Raw genomic sequence first — 12,039 nt, 5'->3', positions numbered from 1 at the left:
AGTGTGTGGCTGAGTGAGAATGTGTGTTTATGCAGTTTGAGGAGCAGTAGTGTAGTGGTTAACACACTGCACTACGAAACTGGCGACCCAGGTTCGAGTGGCGGTTTTCTGAACCGGTCATGGGCCTCCCCTAGGCAGACTCAGTCTCAAATGAGTACCTGGTGTGGTGTGTATACAATGCCACTCAGGAGACGAAGGTGGCCAGGCACGGTGCAGGCCACCCACCCCCTTCAAGTGTCGTTCCAGACTTCAGAGGTTGTCACTAATTGCACTTACCCCAACAATGTCTAAGGCTACACGGGGGAACTTTTCTTTGTTTATGCAGTGAGGAGCCGTAGTGTTGGGGTTAGTCGACAGTACTACAATCCTGGTGACTGGAGTAAAATGCGCGTTCATGAATATCTGAACTAGTCCTGGGCCTCCCCTAGGTCGACTCAGCCATAAATGAGTACCATGTGCGGTGCCTAGGCACCACCACTTTAGGAGACAAAGGTGGATGAGCGTGGTGCTGGCCACTCATCCTCGTGTGTGTTGTTCAGGCCTTCATTAGGTGCTTGCTAAAAGCAAATTCCATAGAAATTTGTTAAAGGCTATATGGGGACGTTTTGTGTGTGTGTATATACACGTGTTTGCATCTCTGCGCCTGTGTGTGTGCATGTGTCTAGACCTATTGGTGAGTACATGTGTTTTTATACTTGTTTTTTGTGCCTGTGTGTTGCTGTTAAAGGCTATATTGGTGATGTTTGTCTTTTGTAATTCACAGGTTCACAGAATTTTTGTTCCCACGCGTACCTTGCCCCAGAGGTGTACCTGGGCCACATGTCATCTTTCCCGGTTGACATGTGGGGACTGGGTTGTACAGTGGCCGAGTTGGCTACCGGACGCATCCTCTTTCCGGCCATCAACAAACTCGACCAGCTCCCGTGTTATATGGAGGTATTGCCCACACAGCAGTAACACTGACAATTCCGTTATTGTCATCAATTTCATGACCAATTTGCTCTTGAAATCGCCCAACTCAGTCATTGCTTCTAACCACGTTCACTTCTCAGCGAGTATTTCCACATCAAGGGTATTAACATAATATTCAAAATTGGTATGACCAATAGAACATGCGACAGGAAATAGTTCCTTACAATTCCCTGAGCAGACCACTTAAGTCGTCTCTTCTGTGAGAAAGAGGCATACAAGTGCTCGCGACTGGTTGCAGGGTTGTCCACACACAAGCTACTGAGTTGCATACAACCGCGTGACAGAAGCAATTACTCAGGCGTAGACCCGTCAAGGTAACCGTGAGCAGAACGCATAGATTTTTAGAGCTTGTCTTATGACTCGTGATAGATTATTGCGTGAGGCCACGGATTGGCCAAATGTAACCCTAAAACCACCTGTAAACAATTTGAATTGTCAGATGAACAAGCATTTATCGCGCAAATTATTGTTGTTTCATCTCAACTGCTTGTAATGAAGACAATTGTCACAACCATATAAGCAATTTCAAATGAAGCCACGGGACCCATAACCTCCGCTGTGAATGTGGCAGATGGTGCATAGTATTTTGTGGTTTAATACAGCAGGAAAGACCAGGGCAGTCACTGGGATTGATCGGTGAACTTCTGCAACGTGCTGCGTACGCGGTTTTGCTAGGCCATGCCAATAACACTGCCGTGTGCCTGCATGCGAGAACCATCGGGAGTGGTAGCTGAGTGGTTAACGCCCTGACCGTGTGGTGTTGAATGTTGGACCAGTCCTTGGCCTCTCAAATATCGACTCAGCATTAAATCAATACCTAGAGTTATTTGTAAAATAGCTACTGCGGTGTGGCCTTGGGTGCTGTGCCATCATCAGTAGGTGCTCACAGACAAAACATGCCACCCAAGTGTGTCAATAATGTATGGGTGATCATTGTCTCTTTGTAAATTGTGTGTAGACCCTCGGGATGCCTCCTCAGAATTTGATTGATGGCGCGCCTGGGAGAAACAAGTACTTTGGTGAGTGAAGGGGCGAGCGGGGGAACCGCATTAAGTTTGAGGCGGAGCTGGGTCTGTTAAGAGTTTAGTGGGGCATTACTTTGTATAGTTAACTACTTCCACACGTTTTTTTGCAGTCAATATAATTCGTAATGCTTTTTTGGGGAAGGGTTAGACCTCATGGTGATCTGCCCAAATTTGTATCATTAAGGCTCTCCACCACCTGCCACAGGCAAGCAAATTAAAGTACCATGAAGTGCAAGCGATTAAAGAGACGCCAGTTGTGACTAGTAATCATTATTTTAGTAGAATCATCTGTAATGTGAAGGGCAATGCTCAAAACCACGTTTAGCAATCAGATCGGACGTTTTTGGGAAGCTGCAGAGCCGAGGAGACGTTTCCTCCCTCACCTGCAATGTAGAAGGTCGTCGCGTGGATCCCCACCCTGGCTGCTGTACATTGCGGGAACATATCTATTCCCCTTTGCCTGGTCGCCTCTGAAGAAGAGGCAATAGTTCAGTGGGCTTTACCTGGTAAAAAATAATGTTTTGCTCGAAAGAGATTCAATCACAGTTAAAATAGCTCTTCTTTGTTTACCTCAAGGATTTATCATAGTTAATAATTATTGATTGCACTTGGTATTTGCGCTATAATTCTTAGAATGCAAAGCTATCACAAAGGAAGGTGCCAGCTGTGTTTCACAGACACCAACTGCAGTCATTTCACAGTAGCGGGCATAACGCCAGCACGGTAATTTTATTACTTCACAAGGTCTGTAATGTCCCATTTTAAATCAAACAGCGCAAAGCATCATATGGTTAATACTGAAGTAATAACCAAGGCGGCTTGCAGAATTTGAACCATGAACTTCTGCAACATGCGGTCAAAGCACTCCCACTGATCTATGTCAGAGCACTAAAAGATTTTGTTTCTACGCTGTGGGTGTACAAGGGTGCTGTGGTTTGTTGTGATGTTTTAACTGGTCTGCATCGTTCCTGCAGATGGTTCGGGGATGCCTTTGATGTCCGGACAAAGCAGGGTCCCAGGCAGTCACCCCCTCTACCTGGCACTCGGGAGCCAGGACTCGGAGTTCCTTGACTTCATTAGCCGCTGCCTGGAGTAAGAACACAACCCCGCTCCCACCATACCACCGAGAGGTTTTCCCATTCAGTCACCTGGTTAAAAGAAAAGAGTTTAATAGTTTAACATCACTGGCAAAAGCTCCTCTTTGATCACTAGCTCCACCCTCTATTCTGATTATTCTTCATCTTCCAAGCCATATCTCCCATTAAACACCATTGTCCATAGTCTTGCATGTAAAAACATGCACTTGCATAGAGACCCACAGACTCACGTACTTACATGGTCCATGCACGTGTAGTGACTCAGTCGGAGACAGGGTTCTTAAGGGACCTTCCTTATTCCACACGTCAGGAAACCACATGTGCCCCGCGTGCCTACGCACTAGTCACACATCCATGTTCTTGAAGGTACTACCTAGCTGGAACAGTCTGCAGGCTGTCTAGCTTGCGGCGTCTAAGGTGGTCGGAGACGGAACCGACGAAGGTGACGAACGGCGACACGGCGAGGGGATCCACTTCCAGCAACAGCCGCGAGCTCCCGTCCCGGGCCCCCTTTTATTCCCCTGGCGTGGCCTCGCCCCGCCCTTGCCACGCCCTCTTTCTCGAACCTACTAGCGGGTTCTCAGGCTTCCAGATCGATTTCTTCCTGGGCTTCCCTTTAGATCTCCCTCTGCTGATGTGTGTACTGCCCCCTGCTGCCTCTGCCGCTTCCCCGTCAGCAGCCCGCGTTATAACACTACACACGTAAAGAGAGACCCATATACTGTCATACACTCACATGGTCCATACCAATATCCACAGACTACGTGGTCGAAAAAGATGTTAAATAATGTGGGAGGCAGAGGACATCCCGTTCGCACCCCAAGGTAAACAGGGAATGGCTCTGACTTCAGGCCACATAGCTTTACCTGAGATTGCCCACCATCATGAAGGCCCTTAATGACCACACACTTACATAGAGACCCACAAACTTGCATACACTTACATCAGCCATACATTTACAAATACATAGACAAATAGACTCACATGCAATGACGTGGTCCATACACATATAAAGACCCAGACTCATACACTCACATGGTCTATACACTTATAGAAACCAATAGACTCACATACTCTTACATGAAAGCCCATAAAAGGAACATATATCGATATATGTATATCATGTATGTGGAGGGGGCTCGGTGAAGGATGCCACTGGGCAACGCCAGGCTACACGTACCTTGAGGCTACTGGACAGTTGTAAGCATTGACCCTCCAACAACAATTGAGGGTAGTGGAGCGATGTTCACAATGAGCGGACCACCAGGGGGAAAAATACATCAAGATGGCACAGTGGGGAGAACAGAAGGTTCATCTGCCAGTCATCACCAATAGTGGAGGATTTATGCTTCTCCCTTTTTTATATAGTCAGGTCCTGCAATTTTTTTTTTAATCAGGGCTCTATGACACAATCAGCCACTATTGAGTCATGACATAGCCAACATCGTGGCGTATACGTTAGATTATTGCAACTCACTAGTCTACGGGACGTCTGCAAAAAGCATTAGGAAGCTGCAGCATGTACAAGATTCTTTGCAAGATCCAACCATGTCCGTCCAGTGTTCACGGAGCTGCATTGGATTACACTTGCTAAACGAATACATCACACTCAATACACACAAAGTTCTTACCACAAATGAACCACAAATTAACCACAACACCACTGGGGCAATTAACTTTTAAATATAGATTGAAAACTACTTTTTTTTAAACTCATGATTGAATGTAGTTTGTTGTCCTTCACCCGTACCTGCAATTGGCACGGTTGGCTATGTATGGTGCGAAATAAGTTGAACATACACACGTAAGTTAATGGACACAGTAAGAGAAAAAAATTCACGTAAATACTTACATCATTATCACCCTTGCCACGTGTGCCACATATTTCTGTGTGCCTCAACAGATGGGATCCAGCTCTGCGGATGACACCAGCAGAGGCACTGGCGCACAGCTGGCTGAGGGATGAGGAAATTCCGAGGGATGAGGAAATTCCGAGGGATGAGGAAGTGCCGAGGGATGAGGAAGTGCCGAGTCAGTGTGTCCCTGTTGTGGACACATCAATCCACTCAGAGGCATCCGCCAAGGAGGAGACTAGACAGTGGGGTGAACCCCTGCAGAAAGAGAAGAAGAAGTCACGTCTGGTTCGAGCATACAGGGCCGTATGCTCATTCTTCCGTGGCTTTAAGAAATGCACCGCATGCGACCGTAATGCTCATCCTGGGCGCGTACACATTCCACACACCGTATACACACACGCTCGCCTAAGCGAATACATGAGCAACTTCCGGTGCTAGCATCAATATCAGATCCCATCTCCTGAGTTTTTTTACCCCTACACATATAGAATAAAACCCCTCTTAACGACTGTAATTGGTTCCATGAATACGGTCATTAAGTAAGCTGGTAATTTAACAAGTAGAGTCGACCCTTCCACATCGCGGGGGTTAGAGGTGCAGGCCCCGCGATCTGAAAAAAACAAGTTAAATGTTTTGGTCCCCTTGGTGAGCGAAGCAAGCACCTCCAGTTACTAAACTTTTTTAAATTATCTCTACATGTTCAGCCTTTGCGTGTCGTCTGCTGGCTTTTGCGTTCTTTTAGCAAACTTAACTTTTTACAAAATGTAACTTTAAAAAATAAATTGTGTATATTTATGGTGTTGAAAGATACAATAGATTAATATTATACAGTACTGTACATATATTTTATGGATTTATGAGTCCCTAAACTTTTTGTGTTGTCTGCTGACGTTTGCGTGTCATCTGTGGCTTTCGCAAAACTCCCAAAAACTCCCCAAAAATTCCCATTTTATTTCTTATAACGACCCCGCAATATATTGAAAGTCGCGATGCAGAAGGGTCGACTATAATTTGGTCATTAGGCAAGTATAGGAAAGACATGTTAAAGGCTAAATTTGTTTCCATAGCATCAAAAGTTAGCCCTTTTCCACCCATAAAACGTACTTTATAATGTTAAAAAAATGTATATTAACAAATAAAGTTACTAACAACATGATAAACATAATATTAGAAGAAACATGGTTAATTCATTAATATTCCATTGTAATAGAAAATCAACAAAGTTGCATGATAAAGCGAGACGAATACAGCAATACTGTATAGAGTAAAACACAGTCCGCGATGACACGCGAGATGCGTATGCAGGCTGAACAATGACCAAGGTGCATGGGTAGCATTTAGATTCGCCTTGCGTGATCTTATGCCGAGGCAGCCATACAACCGCTTATCCAAACTCGCACGGCATAGTTCTATTCACTCAATCGCGTTTATCCAATTCTCATCCGCGTTATAAAAAGAATGTGTTCCTTAATACAATATTTGCGTGATGAAAACATGCTTTATAACAGAACTGACTGTACACACATACACACTACACACACCACACACATGGGACTAGCCCATTAGTGTAGTTAGCCCTACGCTGGGCCCTGCCATCCTGGTTTTCATCCGGGCAGTCCTCAGAGGATGACCTCGCCACGGTTTCCAGGACATGGAAGGGCATAGCTGAACCAGCATTTGAGAGCTGAGGTGGCCTGGTGATATCACAGATGAAGCCAAAAAGGGCAAGTACCAAGGCCACCTGTTAACAGTTAAGATTAATTTTATTCATAGTTATATAAGTATCATTGTTGGTTTAATAGACGTAATAAAAATACAATATTCGTAACATCGTCTCAAACTCGTCTGTATGTCATGCAACTCGGAGTTCACAGCGGGGGAGGGGACGGTGAGGGGTCTGGGTCTTGGCTTCACCGACTCCCCCTTGAAACCCACGGTGGGACTTGTGCCTCCTTGTCATGCATAGAACGGTTCCACTCGGTGTGGACGCTGATGCGCAGTGGCCCCGATGAGTCACTTTCGGTATGGTCTGATTAAGGGCCCTTGCAATCAATCAACTCAGCCTCTCGACTTGTCTACCGCTATGATGTGTTTACACACACTACTTGGTGCATTTTTTCCTCTGGTCAAACAGTGTCCATTCCCTCTACCGCACCTTTAGGCCCCAGGTGTCTCCCAATAACCTCTATCTCATGCACCACCCTGAACGTGTGGTTAAGATGGTGATGGCTTTAATGTACACACGTGGACCTCCGAGTAGTAAGGTTGGCTACGTATGCTGCGAAAGAAGTTCAACATACATACGTGGGCAGAGTCAACCGGCCCTTTATGTTCATGCAGGGCGTTGGATACTCACTTTAGTTTGGTAAACTTAGCATCCCACCAACTCCGAAAAGGCAAATACGCACACTCCCACCTCTGATACTCTGTAACACTCGGCTTGCTATCAAGGCCGATGAAGACAAAGCATCAGATGGCCTCTCTGGCTCACTTTAACCATTTGTTCTTACAAGTAAAACTCTGGATCGGTTTTAACATTCAGTGTCTCATCAAGAGTCAGGCTTGCTTGAACCATTTGTTCAGTTCCAGCAATACTCTGGACCGGTTTTGACTTTCATTGTCTCATCAGCAGCAGATTCACCTTCATCAGGCTCAATCTCTGCCGCTGATGAGAACCTGAACGTTGAAACTCGTGTGAAATGTGATTCTCATCGGCCCCCAGGCCCATGGTGTAATCCAATGGAGCCTGCAGCTCTTAGCATCCAATCTGCCTCTCTCCTGGCTTCTCTGTGCATGTGCTATGAAGAAGACAGGGAGTCCATTTCCCAAAACGTCGCCTATTGTGCCTATTGTATATTTTAATGCAGTCAAAGCCTCACATGCTACGCTATTATTGATGACATGGAGAAGGGTCATTGCCAAAAAAGTCACCAGTTCATCTGTTGATGACGTCATTAGATAGGGAGGGGGCGGCTTCCCTGACGTGAAAAGAGTGCAGAACACTCAGTGCAAGAGAGAGACACAGACACAGAAATAAACACAGCGACACAGAATCATGAAGACACAAAAACACACAGAGACACAGAAACACAGTCACAGTGGGAAAGAGGCATACAGAAAAACAGATACATAAACACAAAAACACAGAAACACTGAGACAGAAACAGTGACAGGGACACGGTCACAGGAATACAAAAACACAGACACACAAAGATACAGAAACACATACAGACACAGAAACACAGCAAAAAAAAACACTCAAAAACACATACAAAGAAACAAAAATACAAACACTTAAACAGAGACACAAAAACAGATACAGACAGAATCACAAAGACACAGAAACACAGACAGACGCACAGATACACAGATGTAGTGGAGGTGTAGGTCTCCCCCTTCTATTCCACTAACATGGTTCATCCGGCACTCATCCTGGATGCAATAACCCCTTTTTATTAACTCCAACACCACCACCACCACTCAGTCTGACAGTTGGGGCATCCCTAATCCTAAATAGCCAGGCGCATCGGGGTAACAAGGGGAAAAAACATAACTATTTACCACAACACGCCCGCACGCTTGTACGCACTTGCCATGCCATCCCACAGAGGTGCAGGTCTGTGGTTTCTCGCTCTGAAGAACACGAGTAGCCAGGGCACAGCATGAGCAGAACAGGCCCAGGGTGGAAGGTCATGGATGCGTGTGAGCAGGGGGTGTATGGAATCTGCCAAGGGTAGTCACGATGTCTCAGCGCATACGACTTGGAGCACGCAGTGACTTAGAACGCCTGCCAACCTGATATCTTCAGCCAAGTGTCTACCGTTATGCTGACAATGCAGCATCGTGATAAGCCGCTTTGTATCTATATTCCTGGGATTCCCCGCTCCATGTCCCACTGGATCATGGTTCCGAGGTTAGCAGAGTTAGCCTAATAAACCTAATAAACATTGTACACAGTTACTACGGTTCGTTTTCACACTGGGACTCACTGTCACAGAGTTCGATTTGATATACTGGGCCTTGCTGATCACTGTCCTCTGTTGCTCCTGTATTTCCTGTTACTGGGATCACTATCACCCTGTCTCTCCCCGTATCCCTGTTTGTCTGTCTGTGTATCCTGGTGCTTCCCTGTGTGTGTCTGTTTCTCAATGTCTTCCTGTGGCTCTGTGTATCCACCTGGGTCTCTCCATGTCTTCCTGCGTGGCTCTGTGTCTCCCTGTTTACTATCTCTTTGTCTTTGTGTATCTGTATCACAAAGTTGATGTGCTTCTCTGTCTCGCTGTCTCAGTGTCTCCCTGTATCACTTTTTCTCTGTGTCTGATTCTATCTCGGTGTTTGGCTAACTCTATATCTGAGTTTTTGTCATTCTCTCTGGGAGGGAGACAGCAACCTTCAACTGGTCCTCCTGTTAAAGGAAATTTCTCAATGGGAAAGCTTGAAAACTAATGCGAGGGAAGCTGATCATCACAATTTTTTTACAAGCCACCAAATTACCTCTGGCCCGATATGCAATGCACCCAACCATCAACATTGACGACTTCAACAGCCAACACTACATGTGTGGGTATTCTAACAACAAAACTGCACAAGGACAACTGTCAGATTGATTCTCCATGCACGACCTAAACATGGTGTACAATGCAAAGCAGTCCGGCACATTCAATTTCACCAGCCAGAAAGACTACTCGCCTCATCTTTCTTTCACGAGCCACACTAGCAAATGGCAGACTGCTGATGTGCTCTCGACAAGTGCTGCCCATCTTCTCGCAATCCCAATATCGCCCAAGTTGTCACCCAGTTCTGCAGAAGGTGAGTGAATGGAGTTTGTTTGATCTCCCCCTCTTTTGCAGAGTGAGATTGAATAAGTAGAGTTTGTATCTTCTCTGTCTCATTGTTTTTTTCGGTAAAGTCACGTATGTAGAAATACAATAAAATTATATTAAAACAAAAAACAATCACGACGTTTCGATCACAACGCAAGCGATCTTCATCAGGTGTCAAGAACAAATCACGGAGGTAAATACAGCAAAAATATGAGAGACGAGACAATGAGTAATTTTAAGCAGTCACGAAAGCTTTAATACTTTATTATCTTCTCTGTCTGTTATAAAGATTTAGAGTGGAGATTTCTGATCTTCCCTAGTTCTACAGAGTGAGCGAGTGGAGTTTATATGTTATATCCTCATTCTGCAGAATATGATTGAGTGAGTGGAGTTTGTAAGAGTGTGTGACTTCAGTTTGTATGATCTCCCCCTGTTGTACAGTGTACAGTGAGTGTAGTTTGTATGATCTCCCCTTGTTATACATTGAGCGTAAGTAAGTGGAGTTTGAATGATGTCTCGCTGTTGGGTAGTGTGAGTGGACTTTGCATGTTCTACCCCAGTAATGCAGAATATGATTTACTGAGTGGAGTTTGTATGTTCTCTCCCTGTTCTCGCAGAATGTGAATGGAATTATTATGATCTCCCCCTGTTGTGTAGTGTGTAAGTGGAATTTGTATTATCTTCCCTGGTTCTACATAGTGAGTAAGTGGAGTTTGTACATTCTGCTACCTGTTTTATAGAGGGGCGTTTGTATTATTTCCCCATGCAATGTAGTGTTAGTGAGTGTAGTTTGCATGATCTCCTCCTGTTTTGCAGTGTGCGTGAGTAGAGTTTGTATGTTCTTCCCCTGTTCTCCAGTGACAATTGAGTGGAGTTGTATGATTTGCCCCTGATCTGCAGTGTCAGTGGAGTTTCATAATAAAGATTTTTGGGTTAGATCGCGTTATTTATAAACGTGTCGTAACCCTCCACCACTCGACACGGCCAAACAGTAAAAAATGTGTCACGTTTACAAAGGACAAATAGTTCACTACTTTAGCCCACCGGTGTGTTGAAGAGTGAATTAACATAATTGAAAATTTGAGTACGCCGTTTCGCTGGTAATTACATCCAGCATCATCTAGCAATTTGCCAGAATGGTGAAGCTCTCCTCTTGCTCCCGGTCTGAAATAGAGCAGCAGCAGGGTGACGTCATCATTTAACTCATATCAGGTGCAGCGATTTGAGGCGGAGAGGGGGAGGTTATTGTAATTATATAATCGATTGGTAATCATTTAATTGTTATTCATTGCTATTTATTTCCCTTTTAAGGAATTGTAATTAACCAGGTAAAACCTTAACTGCTTTTATGGTGTTGCCTTCATATCCGCATCTCCAGTTTCTTCCGCCTCCCACTCCCAGCCCCTCTCACGTTTGCTTTGCTCGTTTCCTAATCCCTCTAGCAGCGCTCCTCCCCCTACCCCACAAACCCCTCTCTATCTCTCCTCCCTGGCACCCCCCCCCTCTCTCTTACCGATATAGCCTCTTGTCACAGCAGCCCTTTTGCCCACTTCAGCAATTGTTTCTTGGTGTGGTTGCCCCCACCTGATGATGAACGCTTGTGTTGCGCCCGATACGTCGTGATTTAATTTATTCAATTTTATACTTACGTGACTTTACCGAAAGAACCAAAAAGTATCGATTTATACTGATATAGAGTCAGCATGTACTACTGTAGTCATAGCAGGTACCACGACAGTATGCACTGCTGTAATCATAGCCAGCACCTCCACAGTCAGTACGCACCGCTGTAATCATAGCAGGTGCCACCACAGTCAGTATGCACTTCTCTAATCATAGCAGATACCACCACAGTCAGTATGCACTGCTGTAATCATAGCAGGTACCACCACAGTCAGTATGCACTGATGTAATCATAGCAGGTATCACCACAGTCAGTATGCACTGCTGTAAGCATAGCAGGTACCACCACAATATGCACTGCTGTAATAATAGCAGCTACCACCACAGCATTATGCACTGCTGTAATCATAGCAGGTACCACCACAGTACGTATCCACTGCTGTAGTGAAAGCAGGTACCACCACAGTGGGTATGCACTGCTGTAGTTAAAGCAGGTCCCACCCAAAGTCGATATACACTGCTGTAATCAAAGCAGGTACCACAACAGTCAGTATGCACTGCTGGAGTCATAGTAGGTACCACCACAGTCAGTATGCACTGCTGTAGTGAAAGTAGTTACCACCACAGTCGGTATGCATTGATG

Source organism: Petromyzon marinus, chromosome 73, assembly GCF_048934315.1.
Source record: "Petromyzon marinus isolate PM22_M1 ecotype Great Lakes invasive population chromosome 73, UKy_Petmar_22M1.pri1.0, whole genome shotgun sequence".
NCBI classification, from domain to species: Eukaryota; Metazoa; Chordata; class Hyperoartia; order Petromyzontiformes; family Petromyzontidae; genus Petromyzon; species Petromyzon marinus.
The sequence above is the reverse complement of the archived record's forward strand: the minus strand, read 5'-3'. Positions refer to the sequence as shown.